At 39.3% G+C, this 14,336-nt stretch overlaps 1 protein-coding gene across 7 annotated transcripts in view; it reads right to left on the minus strand.

The window, feature by feature from the left end:
• The window catches only part of CDC42 (cell division cycle 42), a 49,597-nt gene that overhangs the window by 24,707 nt on the left and 10,554 nt on the right, over positions 1-14,336 (minus strand). Inside the window, exon 2 of one of the 7 annotated variants that reach the window (XM_069579111.1) lies at positions 8,894-8,988. The exons of 5 other annotated variants lie outside the window; for them this stretch is intronic. The gene's annotated coding sequence lies outside the window, so the exon portion shown is untranslated. Of the gene's footprint in view, positions 1-8,893; positions 11,872-14,336 lie in introns of those variants that run through there. One more of the 7 variants, XM_069579110.1, reaches the window with a different exon arrangement.

Raw genomic sequence — 14,336 nt, forward strand, 5'->3', positions numbered from 1 at the left:
AGGGAATCTTCCTGACCCAGGGCTCGAACTTGTGTCTCTTTCATCTCCTGCACTGGCAGGTGGATTCTTTATCACTAGTGCCACCTGGGATTCCCCTGATAGCTCAGCTGGTAAAGAATCCCCCTACAATGCGGGAGACCTGAGTTTGATCCCTGGGGTGGGAAGATCCCCTGGAGAAGGGAAAGGCCACCCACTCCAGTATACTGGCCTAGAGAATTCCATGGACTGTATTGTCCACAGGGTCACAAAGCGGTGACTTTCATTTCAATTCAGAGCCACCTGGGAAGCCTGACTCCAGCTTAAATGAGGTTTCTGTTATCAATGTTCACACTGTTAATACCTTTTATAAAAATCTTTTTCCCATTATACTTAATTCAGCCTCTAAATCAGCAATCCCAAAACTATTACCTCAAGCAATCACAGTCAGGATTACCCAAAATGAATGTTATCAATTCAGACTCCTGGACCCTCACCCCAAATCTAATAAACCAGATCTCAATCCTCCCTATGTAATTCTCATGTACAGAGAAGTCTGAGAACCGCAACCACATATGATAACCAGACAAAAAATACCAGTAACAAAAGAATGCAAACTAAGATAAACACTACAAGCATTTAAATCGCCAAGAAGTGAGTTTCTTCAAAGTAGAATCCAAATTATCACTGTAAATTATCTATATCAACCAGGTATTTACTAACACAAAACTCATGGATACTGAGAGATCATGAACCAAGATACTTCAGAGATGCTTTAATACTGGTTCAACCTCAGTGTTCTCAAATAACAATGCCAACACTTATATGGCACTTACTCCGTGCCACATACTGTTCTAAACGTATTACACATATCTGTACATGCCATTCTCTCAACAACTCTGAGGTATGTACTATACATCCCTGTTTCACAGATAAGAAAAGGGTTCAGTGAAGTTAAGTAACTAGATCAAGATGACTGAGCCAGTAAATGGCAGAACTGGAATTTAAGCCCAAGCAGTCTGTCAAGGTTCTGCTCTAAAACTCTATACACTATACCACTTTCTCCTGAGAAGTGACATTAATAAAAACAAACATGATCACTACAAATGAAGCGGCACGTATATGACAGTTGCCAGCATCAGGCAGAGGAAGCTAGAGGAGGAGCGAGGAAGACGGATTAAGTTCATTTCCGATTTCTTCACCCTGCAGACAACCACTCAATCTTTATTGGGGAGAAGGGAAGCGAGAATTTGTAAGATAAGAGTTTGCTCTTCCTCTTTCTATCTCTATACTCACAAATCTTCCATTTCTTAGGCTTCCTAACCTGACAGTTCAGCAATCTATCAGAAATCAGTTGTGGGACCCCAGCTAAGAGCATTGGTTCAGAAGCCAGGCTGGCTCTACCACTCTAGCTTATGTGACCTTAGTCAAGCTATTTAACTGCTGTTTTCACTTATCTCAAAAATAAAAATAATACCACTCTCATAAAGTTGACTGAAGAAGATAATATATGTAAAGAAGTAAAAGTGCCTGGCCTCCAATAAATGCTTACTAAATGTTTACACCTACTCTTAAATGAGTAAAGTCTTTACTACAAATGTAATCAAATTTAGAGTTATCATTACAAAGGTGGTCATTTCAGAGTCAAGTTCCAATTTAATTAGGGCTATTCTGAAAAGCATGACATGTATTATTAATATTAATAATATCACATATTAAAATGTCACCAGATGACCCACAGATGGGAAGGAAGTAGGGGACCAGGGGAGAGACTGTTTTTGCAACATACATAATGGCAGCTTCAACAACATGTGCGAACTAGGCCAGACATGTTTGTAAATCCTATGCTAACTCTCTATTTGAACCATGTCAAATCACTGTAACAGCAAAGAGGTTCTGTAGTACCAATTTACCATTCTGCTATCCAGAGTGGCTAGAAAAGTCATTTTGGACCAACAGCTAAATACTATTTCTTTTTAATAATGAAGTTCATTTGTACCATAACTTGGAATTGGTTGGTGTTGAGCAACCTTAGGCACAAAAAACGACTGCCAATCCTAAGGAAGAAAAATTGTGAAATAAGGTAATCATCTACATTCCTTCCCAGTATCTATCACTCTTCCTGACAACCACACCAAAACCCTTCCCTTAGGTTCTTAATTAAATGCTTTGGTGGTTCAAATTACCCTTCAAGGATCTCTAAACTAAAGTCCCTTTAGTTTTCTGGGATTCCTAAGCTCTATCTAAATTTAAAGAGACGATGGGGGTCTTCCCTAGTGGTCCAGTGGCTAAGGCTCTGGGCTCCCAGTGCAAGGATCCTGGTCAGGGAACTAGATCCCACATGCTGCAACTAAGACCCAGCACAGCCAAATAAATAAATATTTAAATAAAAATAAAGAGACTTTGGAACTCTCTCTTTAGCATCATTATTAGCTAGATGCCAACTAAACTCCACCAACAATGCAATCTGCGAGGAAAAGAACTCACACAGGGGAAGGGAACAAAGCTCCCGGCCACAGATGCCTTGACTTCCCATGCACCATCATTCATTCTAGACATAAGGCACAAAGAGCATATGAAAAGATCTGGGGGTTAAGCATTTGCTAATAAGCATGTTTTGCAAAAAAAAAAAGATGTATTCTCAATCAGATTACTATATCCCTTATAAAACGATGTGAAATATTAACAGTAAACAGTGTGAATAAAACCCACGTCTAATTTTTGCTATTCACTGTGGTAAAAATAACTAGTCTTTGTGCAGCATTCCTGTCATAGAACTCCTAAACCCTTGAAGTTCCCCTAAATGATAGCAGTATCTTTTGTCATTCATAATGTGCTCCTTCCTAATAGTGACTAGGAAAGGGCCCCTGGATAGCCTTGGGATGGGACTGCTCATCAGAAAGGCCAAGCAATGAGAGGGTTAGAATTTTCAGCCCTACCTGTCAACCTCAGCAGTAGGGGACGGGCAAGAGAGCATTGGAAACTGAGATCTGTGAAAACTGTTGAAGAAGATTTAAGAGAGCTTCCAAGTTAGTCACCACATTGTGCTGGAGAGTGCCTGCCTGGAGAGGACCTGTATCCCATACCCCAAATTTGCCATCAGCCAGGCAGCAGGGTGGATAGCCTCGGCACCCCATCTGCAGCTGCTGCCTGAAGCTGAGGCAGTCTTGTGGGGATGAGCCCTTAAGCTGTGGGGTCTACGCTAATTCTGGGAGTTAGTGTTAGAATGGAATTGACAGAAGTGATATCAGAAAAAAATACTACATTCACACTAACACAAAATACACCCAAAGTAATATTCTTTTCATCTGAAATACAGTTCTCCCTGAAGCAACCCATTTTCATACTTGCAGGAAAGAGACATCAAGAATCAAGAGAATAAGAACCCTGAATAACAAGCCTTCCTTACATATCTGATGACACGCCTGCTCTGGTTACAGGGTTAGACAGAATGAATAAACTTGGTGCCACTTGTCTCTCCTCTCACATCCAGTCACTTTTGGAGAATACGGTGCATACAGCCTTTTGCAGCTCTTCCCAGAAACCCTACTGCACCTCTGCCCTAGATGCCTTTCTCCCCCAAAACAAGCAATATACATAAAACCTTGAAAAGGGACACTTAGTTTCAAACTAAATTTAAGAGTTCATCCAATATTACTTAGAAGAACCCAAATAAAGAATATTATTTTCCTTCAAAATTGGAATATTCCTTAATGAACTGAATCTCCCATCATTTTGCAGATATTCTGGCCTAAATGGAAAGGACTTGCCCCAGTGCCAGACAGTTAACACCCATGTATCCTGATAGTCTTTCCCAACTCTTCAGAATTCAGGCAAACACAAAACAAGTCACATAAATACAGTTCTTTTTGAACTTGATAATCTGTTTTCAGAGTCCTAAGTAAACAAGGAATCATCTTAGAAAACTTTGGTGCTCATTCAAAAGGTCAAAATGATTCAACTACTGCTCAAACTTATCTGCTCTAATAAAATCCAAAAGAAGCTTAATATGATCACATGGTTTGCCTCAGTTTTCAATAATAAATGTGTGCATTCCAATTTGAACAATAAATTAAAACCAGAATTCTATAAAGTAACTTTCTGTTAGTAAAAAGCAGACAACCCTGTGTTAGGAGAGACAGTCTTCATGGGTCTCTTGTGGTCCTAAGCATCTTCTAGGTATGCTAAGTGGGCAAGGCCCTGATCACTCTACCCAGACCATGTCACAGGGTTGTTTGCAGCAAACCACCTTGACGGGTACAGTAAAGCCTCCCTCTGGGACAAACAGCAAGGCGGCCTTCTGCATGCTACTAAATAGTAGGTTCCCCAAGCTCGGAGCCCCTCAGCTATGACACAAACCCAGTGTGTCACCCATCCGTAAGTCTTAGGGGTAAGCGACCCAGCACACAACACTCTCATCTCCTGCTGCTGGCTATGGCTTAATTAAATTCGTTGTCTCCAACCCATGTTTTCTGCCAGCATCCGTAAAACAATACAAGGCTAACATATTAGCTTTTAAGGGGAGTAAAATAAAATCCCCAACCCTGTTTACTTAATTGACTGAGCTCTATGAGAATGATTTTGTTGTGCACTTGAGTTGTGGAAGTAAATAACAGAGCAATTAAATGATTTCTTAGAATAATAAAGAGAGTAGAGGCTAGGTTACCAGGCCTCATATCTTATGCAGTATCCAAAGGTGTTCTTCACAGAAAACCCTCCTGAAATAATCAACATTTTTTTTACACCTTGGTCTCCTCACTCAAGCCAGTACATGTTCCCCAAGAGCTGACTGGTTGTTTCACTTGTTTATGTTCCATCTTCCAGGTGTCTGTTCTAATAGGAAGAAATGTGTGAAGGCCAGAATCCTCTATCAAGAAAGGTGGTAAAATAAAAATAAGAATGTATTTGTTTTGCTTTTAATAAAGCTAATAAATCAGCTATTTTTGCAAAAACCAAACCTTATTTTGTTCTCCTATCCTTAAACAGCTGTGAAAGTCAAAGTATTAGTCACTCAGTCATGTCTGAGTGCAACCCTATGGATTGTAGTCCGCCAGGTTCCTCGGTCTATGGAATTCTCCAGGCATATGGAGTGGGTTGCCATTCCCTTCTCCATAAGATCTTCCGACCCAGGGATCAAAGCCAGGTATCCTGCATTGCAGGCAGATTCTTTACAGTCTGAACCACCAAGGAAGCCCCTAAACAGCTGTGAGTATGCTTATTTTCCCCCAAAATTCTACTTATTCACTTCTAAAATTAAGTCATTATATAATGTTAAAGGACAAAGTCTCCTGGTACATGTCTGAGAGCCCTGTTCTTGCTTTTTTTCCTCTCAAATGTTTAACATGAGATTGGCAGATATATGTAAAATTCGCCCCAAAATTAGTCAAAGAAATCAGGGAAACAGACTTGGGCAGAATGTGATAACACTACAAAAGCCTTTGATTGCTGGAAAAGATAATGGGTTTTTCTCCCCTCTCCTAAATGTACTTTCCAGATGTTACATAAAACAAAAGTATCTTTGGACAAAAACATCTCAAATTCTTCATGTATCTCTCCCCCACAAAATGGCTGCAAAATTTCTAATATCTCCAGCTGACAATTAGATGCATTAACATACGCAAAGTGTTGAAAGGCAAACATTAGGCATTCATTAAAGCAACTACTCAATTCTTCCATTCTCTGCCACTTGTGAAAGAAATTAAATATATTGTGAAACTGCAACCTATATGAAACAGTAGAGAAGCGGGTGCCAAATTACGGCTCTCTGGGTCCTTGAAATGCCAAAAAAATGAAGCAACTGTCTGGAAAGCGCTGACAGCAGCACCTGTAACATGAAGATTAGATCCTGTGTGGCAAAAAGAAGTTTTCAGCAGGGCTCGAAGTCTGCTGTCAGCTTCATTTCTGAAAATGACTTCATTCAGAAATGTCTGATCCAGTAAGAACGGGAGTCCTTATTTTTAGAACCTTACTGAGTTTTCGTTCCTCAAACTACCAAAAATTAAGGGATGCTAGCCAAAGTAATCATTTTTTATTATCTTTGTGACTCAAAAAAAAATTTAGTCCAATTAATAAGTATCTACTAAGGTATATAATTTCTGAGTGTAATATACTTCAAAACAATTTGGAAAAATTGAAGAGTACGCCAAAATGTATAAGAGTACTAAGAATCTGATTAGAAAAGAAGGGAAATTACAATAAGATTTTCCCTCAAAATATTCAAGACTTGTAGATTTATTCACTGATTCAACAAACACTTAGTAAGTGCCGAGCACTGTCCTATACATAGCCATGCCCCCCCCCCCCCCATGCCTGGAACAAAGTTCCCGTCCGCTTGGGACAATAATCCTAGCGGTGTATACATACAATAAGGAAATCAGCATCGCCCCCGCACAGCCTTCCTCATAATATTACTAATACGGACACCCTTATATGCAGTTTTCCTATTCTGTTCTCTTAATTAAGAAAGGGCAAGGAGATATTAAAACACATTCAAATCTACCCTCAGTTTCCTGCAAAAGATCAGACAACAAAAGACAGCATTTCACAGATTCCAGATCTCAAGTCTGCATTTGCTACAGCTCTGAGGTCTGACAACCTAGGCAAATACAGGACTGAAATTGCTCAACTAAGTTTGCGTCTTACTCGGCCCATCTAATCAACTGCAAGTTGCCTGATATTATTTAAATTATCTAATACAGTATGGTGCTTATTTCAATGTCTATGATTTTATCCATAAAATCTCTCCAAATCTTGGATGTCTAGCCTTACAACTCATCCTGTTTCTATCCTAACTTCCCATCCCCAAATCCCACCTTATCTAAAACACATCACCTAACTATTCCAGCTATCAGAAACTGCCCAAATTCTCTGAACTTCCATGGCAAGGCCCTTCTTAGCTCTTAAGTTTCCTGTCTCATACTCTATCCCTTTCACTCTTCATGCTCTAGCTATACATGTCTTACTATATTCCTCAAACACGTCAAGTCCTGTCCTGCCTACAGGTCTTTATACTTGCCAAATAGTCCTTCCCCATTCACAACACCGTTTGACTTCTCATCTTTCAGATCTCAGCTCAAATCATCTCTTCAGAAAATTCTCCCCTAAACACACTATGTAGAGTACTATCCAGCCACCTCCCTCCTCACTTCTATCGTATTATCCTGTTTATTTCCATTACAGCATAGTCATAATCTATAATTATCTTGTTTATGGTATATTGCAGTAAAGGAAGACAGGTAAAAAATAAGGAAATCTCTGTGAAGGTGGGGACTCTGCTGTATTCCCAGAACACAGATCAATACTGGACACAGTAGGCACTCTGTGAACAAATGTGAAACACCACTGAGCACTCAATTATCTTGTTTTTATTCACAGAAGTGTGTGTTTATTCTAAAAGAGCTTAAGCTCTCTGAGAGGAAAAACTAGGCTTATACTTTTTTATCTCCTTCCCAAGGCACTTAATACAGTACTGAGCTAGAATTGAAAATTTTAATGTACGTAATCCCAGCAAGTTACTTCACGTAATACAGCAAGTTATTTCACTTCTATATCTTTTCTCTACAATAACATCTAACTCACAAAACTGCCACAAAGAGAAACAAAGCAATGTGTGTAAAACTATTGATTATCACCTGGTAGAGAGTAAACATCTAGTCTGGCACCTTATTTTTATCCCCAATTATAATCTGCAAAAACCAAAATGGCCCTATGAAAAAGATCAGAATCACTATTGTGAAATGAAAGCATCTAAATACTATATATAAGAAAAATCCTTGCTTCTACTTGACAGGGTTAGGGTTTCCTTTCTGAAATCCCCTCACTCTAATCTCAAAGAACAGCTTAAACTAAATGTCACATTTGTAGCTTAAATTCCAATGTCACATTTGCAGCAAGAGCTTTTGAATGTTACAGAAAGGGTTGCAATCCACTTTACTTAAAGAGACAAAGTAACAATTAATCATGCAGCAAATATCTAGCCAGACTAATATGCCCAGGAAAACAACTCAGAGGAGGAAGGCACAAAATCTTTCAAGTCAAGCAGCCCCTTAGGGATTTGGGGGCTTCCGTGGTGGTTCAGTTTGTAAAGAAACTGCCTGCAATGCAGGAGACCTGGGTGCCATACCTGGGTCAGGAATTCCCCCAGAGAAGGGAATGGCAACCCACTTCCGTATTCCTACCTTGTAAACTCCATGGACAGACCAGTCTGGTAGGCTACAGTCCATGGGGTCCCAAAGAGTGGACACGACTGAGTGACTAACACTTTCACTTTCAGCCCGAATTTTACATTTCCATTCCTGTGTGACTTTGGGCAAGCTTAACCTCTTTTCAAGACCTTGTTTCTCCATTAAAAACAGAAGTAGTACTTACATCACAGGTTGTTAATAATGAACTCTGTTACTCCTCTGTACAGCACCTGACACTCAAATGTGAATGCTTTTTATCACTGTGAAGTGACCCAGTGTGCTATGTGCAAAAGTGTGCAAAAGTTGCTTCAGTGGTGTCTAGCTCTTTGTGACCCCATGGGCTGTAGCACACCTGGCTCCTCTGTCCATGGGGATTCTCCAGGCAAGAATACTGGAGTGGGTTGCCATGCCCTCCTTCAGGGGATCTTCCCAACCCAGGGATCGACCATGTCTCTTGCATCTCCTACATTGGCAGGCAGGTTCTTTACCATCAGCACCACCTGGGAAGCCCCGAAATGACCCAGATAAGCAGTTAATTCAGAATATGATTAAGCAGTCTTCTATAGGGGGTTGTGTTTATACCTTATCAAAATGCAAAGTGAAAGTCAATGATATACCCTTGAAAATAAAATGTGGTTTTTACATTAGGACATGATACACAAAGTAAATTTTTGCTTTCAAAAAATATCAGAAACAATAAGGAACAAGGTTCCCATGTCTAGGCCAGTACCTACCAAAATTTAATATGTACATTCTTTGATCAGCAGTTCCATTTCTAAGACGTTCTCCAAGTATGCAAAGAGGGAGGCACAAACATATTTACCACAGCCTTGCTTGCAGGAGCAAAATGCACACCAACAGGGGAACAGTAAAATAGGTCATATTACGAAGGAATATCATGGAACTATTTAAAAAGAATGACCTATAGTGCCTGTTATGGACTAAATTGTGCCCATCCCCCAAACTGATATGCTGAAGTCATAAACACCAGTAACTCAGAATATAACTGCCAACAAGATGAAAGGCAACCCTCAGAATGGGAGAAAATATCTGCAAATGAAGCAACTGACAAAGGATTAATCTCCAAAATATACAAGCAGCTCACACAACTCAACATCAAAAAACAAATAATCCAATCAAAAATTGGCAGAAGACCTAAACAGACATTTTTCCAAAGAATACATACAGATGGCCAAGAGGCACATGAAAAGATGCTCAACATCACTCATTATTAGAAAAATACAAATCAAAACTACAATAAGGTATCACCTCACACTGGTCAGAAAAGCCATCATCAAAAACTGTACAAACAATAAATGCTGCACCGGACACGGAGACAAGGGAACTCTCTTGCACTGTTGGTGAGAATGTAAATTGATGCAATCAATCACTCTGGAGAACTGTATGGAGGTTCCTTAAAAAAACTAAAACTAAATAAAAATATGACCCAGTAATCCCACTACTGGGCATACACCCTGAGAAAATCATAATGCAAAAAGACACATGTACTCCAAAGTCCACTGCAGCACTATTTACAACAGCCATGACGTGGAAGCAACCTAAACATCCACTGGCAGACAAATGAATAAAAGAAGTGATACATCTGCCGGATCATCGAAAAAGCAAGAGAGTTCCAGAAAAACATCTATTTCTGCTTTACTGACTATGCCAAAGCCTTTGACTGTGTGGATCACAATCAACTGTGGAAAATTCTGAAAGAGATGGGAATACCAGACCACCTGACCTGCCTCTTGAGAAATCTGTATGCAGGTCAGGAAGCAACAGTAAGAACTGGACATGGAACAACAGACTGATTCCAAACAGGAAGAGGAGTATGTCAAGGCTGTATATTGTCACCCTGCTTACTTAACTTCTATGCAGAGTACATCATGAGAAACGCTGGGCTGGAGGAAGCATAAGCTAGAATCAAGATTGCCAGGAGAAATATCAATAACCTCAGATATGCAGATGACACCACCCTTATGGTAGAAAGTGAAGAAGAACTAAAGAGCCTCTTGATGAAAGTGAAAGAGGAGAGTGAAAAAGTTGGCCTAAAGCTCAACATTCAGAAAACGAAGATCATGGCATCTGGTCCCATCACTTCATGGCAAATAGATGGGGAAACTGTCAGAGTTTATTTTTCTGGGCTCCAAAATCACTGCAGATGGTGACTGCAGCCATGAAATTAAAAGATGCTTACTCCTTGGAAGGAAAGTTATAACCAACTTAGACAGCATATTTAAAAGCAGAGGCATTACTTTGTCACCAAAGGTCAAGGCTACTAGACAAGGCTATGGTTTTTCTAGTGGTCATGTATGGATGTGAGAGTTGGACTATAAAGAAAACTGAGCACTGAAGAATTGATGCTTTTGACCTGTGGTGTTGAAGAAGATTCTTGAGAGTCCCTTGGACTGCAAGGAGCTCCAACCAGTCCATCCTAAAGGAGATCAGTCCTGGGTGTTCATTGGAAGGACTGATACTGAAGCTGAAACTACAATACTCTGGCCACCTGATGGAAAGAGCTGACTCATTTGAAAAGACCCTGATGCTGGGAAAGATTGAGGGCAGGAAGAGAAGGGGACAACAGAGCATGAGATGTCTGGATGGCATCACTGACTCAATAGACATGAGTTTGGGTAAACTCCAGGAGTTGGTGATGGACAGGGAGGCCTGGCGTGCTGCGGCTCACAGGGTTGCAAAGCGTCGGACACAACTGAGACACTGAACTGAACATATGTGGAGTATTACTCATCCATAAAAAGAAACGCAATCGGGTCATTTGTTGATGTGGATGGACCTAGAGTCTGTCATACAGAGTGAAGTCAGAAAAAGAAATATTGTATATTAATGCATACATATGGGATCTAGAAAAATGATACTGATGAACCTATCTATAGGGCAGGAAGAGAGACAGATGTAGAGAACGGACTTCTGAAAACAAGGGGACGCGGGGTGAATTGAGAGAGTAGCACTGACACATATATACACCACTTGTAAAACAGACAGCTGGCGGGAAGCTGCTGGATGGCACAGGGAGCTCCTCTCGGCACTCTATGACGACCTGGAGGGGTGGGATGGAGGGGGTTGGGAGGGAGGCTCAAGAAGGAGGGGAGATATGTATACATATAGCTGATTTACACTGTTGTACAGCAGAAACTAACATAACATTGTAAAGCATATATAACATTTTCATTAAGGACTCATGGTAGGTTTTAGTGTAAGGAGTTTAAAGGAAATATTCAAACTGGGTCTTGTCTGCCAATTTTGGCAGGAATGGGTTTGTGTCATTTCAATTACAAAGATAAAAGTATGCCATGCAATTTATATGAAAACTTATTTTTGTAGTGTACATAGTAGTCATCAAGTCTTTTGACAGAAGTAAATTTTTGAAGAATTTATATGTGATGAATCCATAATGTCTGGAACTTTGCTGAGACATGACTGGGGCACATTTTTCATTGTAAAGTACAGCAAGAAAAAGAAAATGTCTTAACAGTGTTAAGAGAGTGAGACTGAGTGAATATTCATGCAGTTGCGGAATGTGTTGTATTAGTTACAATCTGTGACCTAGTGTGGTTCTCATTTTAAACGTCAGAAGGCAAAAATGTACGAACACTCTAAATATTAATGTTCAAACACTGATAGAAATTCTAACATGAATAAAAAATAGTATAACTTGTTGGTTAAAAAAAATGTAAAGCAATTATACCCCAATTCAAATTCTAAATTAAAAAAATTTTTTAATAATACAACTATATTTCGAGACAGAGCTTTTAAAGAATTAATGAAGGTAAAATGAGATCATATTGGTGGGCCGTAATCTAACTTGGTGTCCTTATAGCAAGACTGGGACACTCAGAGGGAAGACCAAGTGCAGACCCTAGAAGTCGGCCGTCTAGAAACGAAGAGGAGAGGCCTTGGAAGAAACGGACCTGCCCAGAACCTGCCTTTAAACTCCCAGCCTGCAGGACTGTAAGGAAATAAACGTCTGCTGTTTAAAATCAGCCAGACTATACAGTAACCCTAGCAAAAACTACCAATACAGTGCAAGTGTGGAAGATCTCCAAAATATATTGTTTTTGAAAAGAAAAGTGCAAAGAGTATGCATAATATAGCAATTGACGCGTGCGAATTTTTTAATGGAGAGGAGATACTTATATACTGACAGGTCCAGAGACTCTCTACAAAAATACATCTGCTGGACAAGTGACTGCTTCTAGGAAGAGGACATGGGTGTGTCTGTAATGGGTAGACATATTTTTCATCATATTCTCTTTTGTACTGAAGCTCTCACCATGTACATGTAGTATTTTAATTTTAAAAACAAAGCTATCTATTAAAATGAAAAGATCTCCAAAAGCCTTTCAACAAGTAAGGAAAACATTCTGATCAAACCTGGTCTACAAGATATCAAGTACCAATAAACCAAACCCATAAAAATCTGTGATCTACTTCATGAGCGTAGGCTTTTTTTTTAAACATATTGTACTGTATTCTAAGATCCATTAAATATTCACTTATTTGCCTCAATAATACCCTTCATCTACTTAGTACTAAAATGTACCAATGTATTTCAACAATTAAAATACTTTTATTGTTTTTAAAAAATAATTCCACTTCAGATAATTTATCCAAAATAAAGAAAATTCTTCACTAAGAAACAATGAAATACCTTAAACAGAAAAAAACGATTAAGTAACAATACACCAGAGAATGACATGCAATACATATTAAAAATAGTTATGAAGAATACCAACAGAGCAAACAAAGAAAACATCAGCTACGCTAGAGTGAGTGAGTGTCTGTGTATATCAATTAATGAACAAGAACCAAGTGCCTAACATCTTTTTCAATCTTCACTGCATCGGGACAAAAGTTAGAATCTAGAACATGTTACACTTCTGTTCTTCCAAGAAACAACTCTACATACTGTAAAGGTCAGCAAGATATTTAAGTGCTTATTATAGCACTACATTGGGTAACGCAGAAACCCTGACTTCAACACAAATTTAGTAATTTCCTCAATGCCTACTCTGTGTCAAACACTATGCTAGATAGCTCAACATACATCACCTTGTATACTTCACTGGTTATAAGCAGGAGAGACTAACACAATTGCAAGTCTGCTACAACTTCCAAAGATTTTCAAAAGTAATAAAACATGGGAGTGGTCAAGAATGAAAGAAACACACACACAGAGGATGAGTTCATGTCATACAGACTCTGAAAGCTAAGGAAGGAACTTTCATTTAATAAGAAGCAGCTACCATTTCTTTCTGATCCATGAACCAATTTTTTTTTAAGCATATCAATCTGTACTCCAAGGTGAACTGTCAAAGGTAACCAGATAAAATACAGGAACTCAGCTAAGAAACTGCTTTAATAATCCAAGGGCCTGAACTAGGAAGTGGCTGTATGCCAGTAGAGAAAGAGCTGACCAGTTTGGGGGTGGAGGAGGGGTTTATTTAAGGAGGTGGTAAATTATGAGGAAACTTTTTTAGTTTGGGAAATTACAGGAGAGATGTGTAACACAGACAAATGGAGAAGTTGGAAAAGAAATCTTAAGGTCAAGATATTACGTTCTTTTGCAAGAAAACACGCAAAAGAATAGCCTTTTCAGAATCAGAACACAATAATTTGGTCCTAAGTCCATCAAGGATGAAATCATGTGCCAGTATGTATCAGAAGTCCCACATACAAGCATACATTTGCAGCAAAAATGTCTGAAGCAAAAAAAAAAGTTACTATAAAACCTGGACAACACACACACCGTAAAATGAGTGACAAGCTGAGAACCTTTCTCTGAATAGGTTATCAGGTGAGAGGCCACCATGGTTACAAAACTAACCATGATCATTTAAATTTTGTTACATCTAATGAGGCGGAGGCACCTACATTCAGATACTCAACAATCTATTTTACAAACTACAAGCCTTTTTTTTTTAATAAGATTACCAAGATTCTGAAGCAAAGCAGGCTACCAATTGTAAAATTAACAGGGTGAACTTCTACAGTAGCACTCAGCTGTGCACTTGAAGAAATAATTCAACAAAGAATAAAGGCGTTATAACACGTGCACTAAGTTCTATGTCAAGGCAGTACAGCTGGCCTGACTGCAGATGTTTCAGCCTGGCCGCACAGCAGTAACAGTACAGTTCTACCCACTACAAGAGATCG

This window comes from Ovis canadensis, chromosome 2 (assembly GCF_042477335.2).
Source record: "Ovis canadensis isolate MfBH-ARS-UI-01 breed Bighorn chromosome 2, ARS-UI_OviCan_v2, whole genome shotgun sequence".
Taxonomy (NCBI): domain Eukaryota; kingdom Metazoa; phylum Chordata; class Mammalia; order Artiodactyla; family Bovidae; genus Ovis; species Ovis canadensis.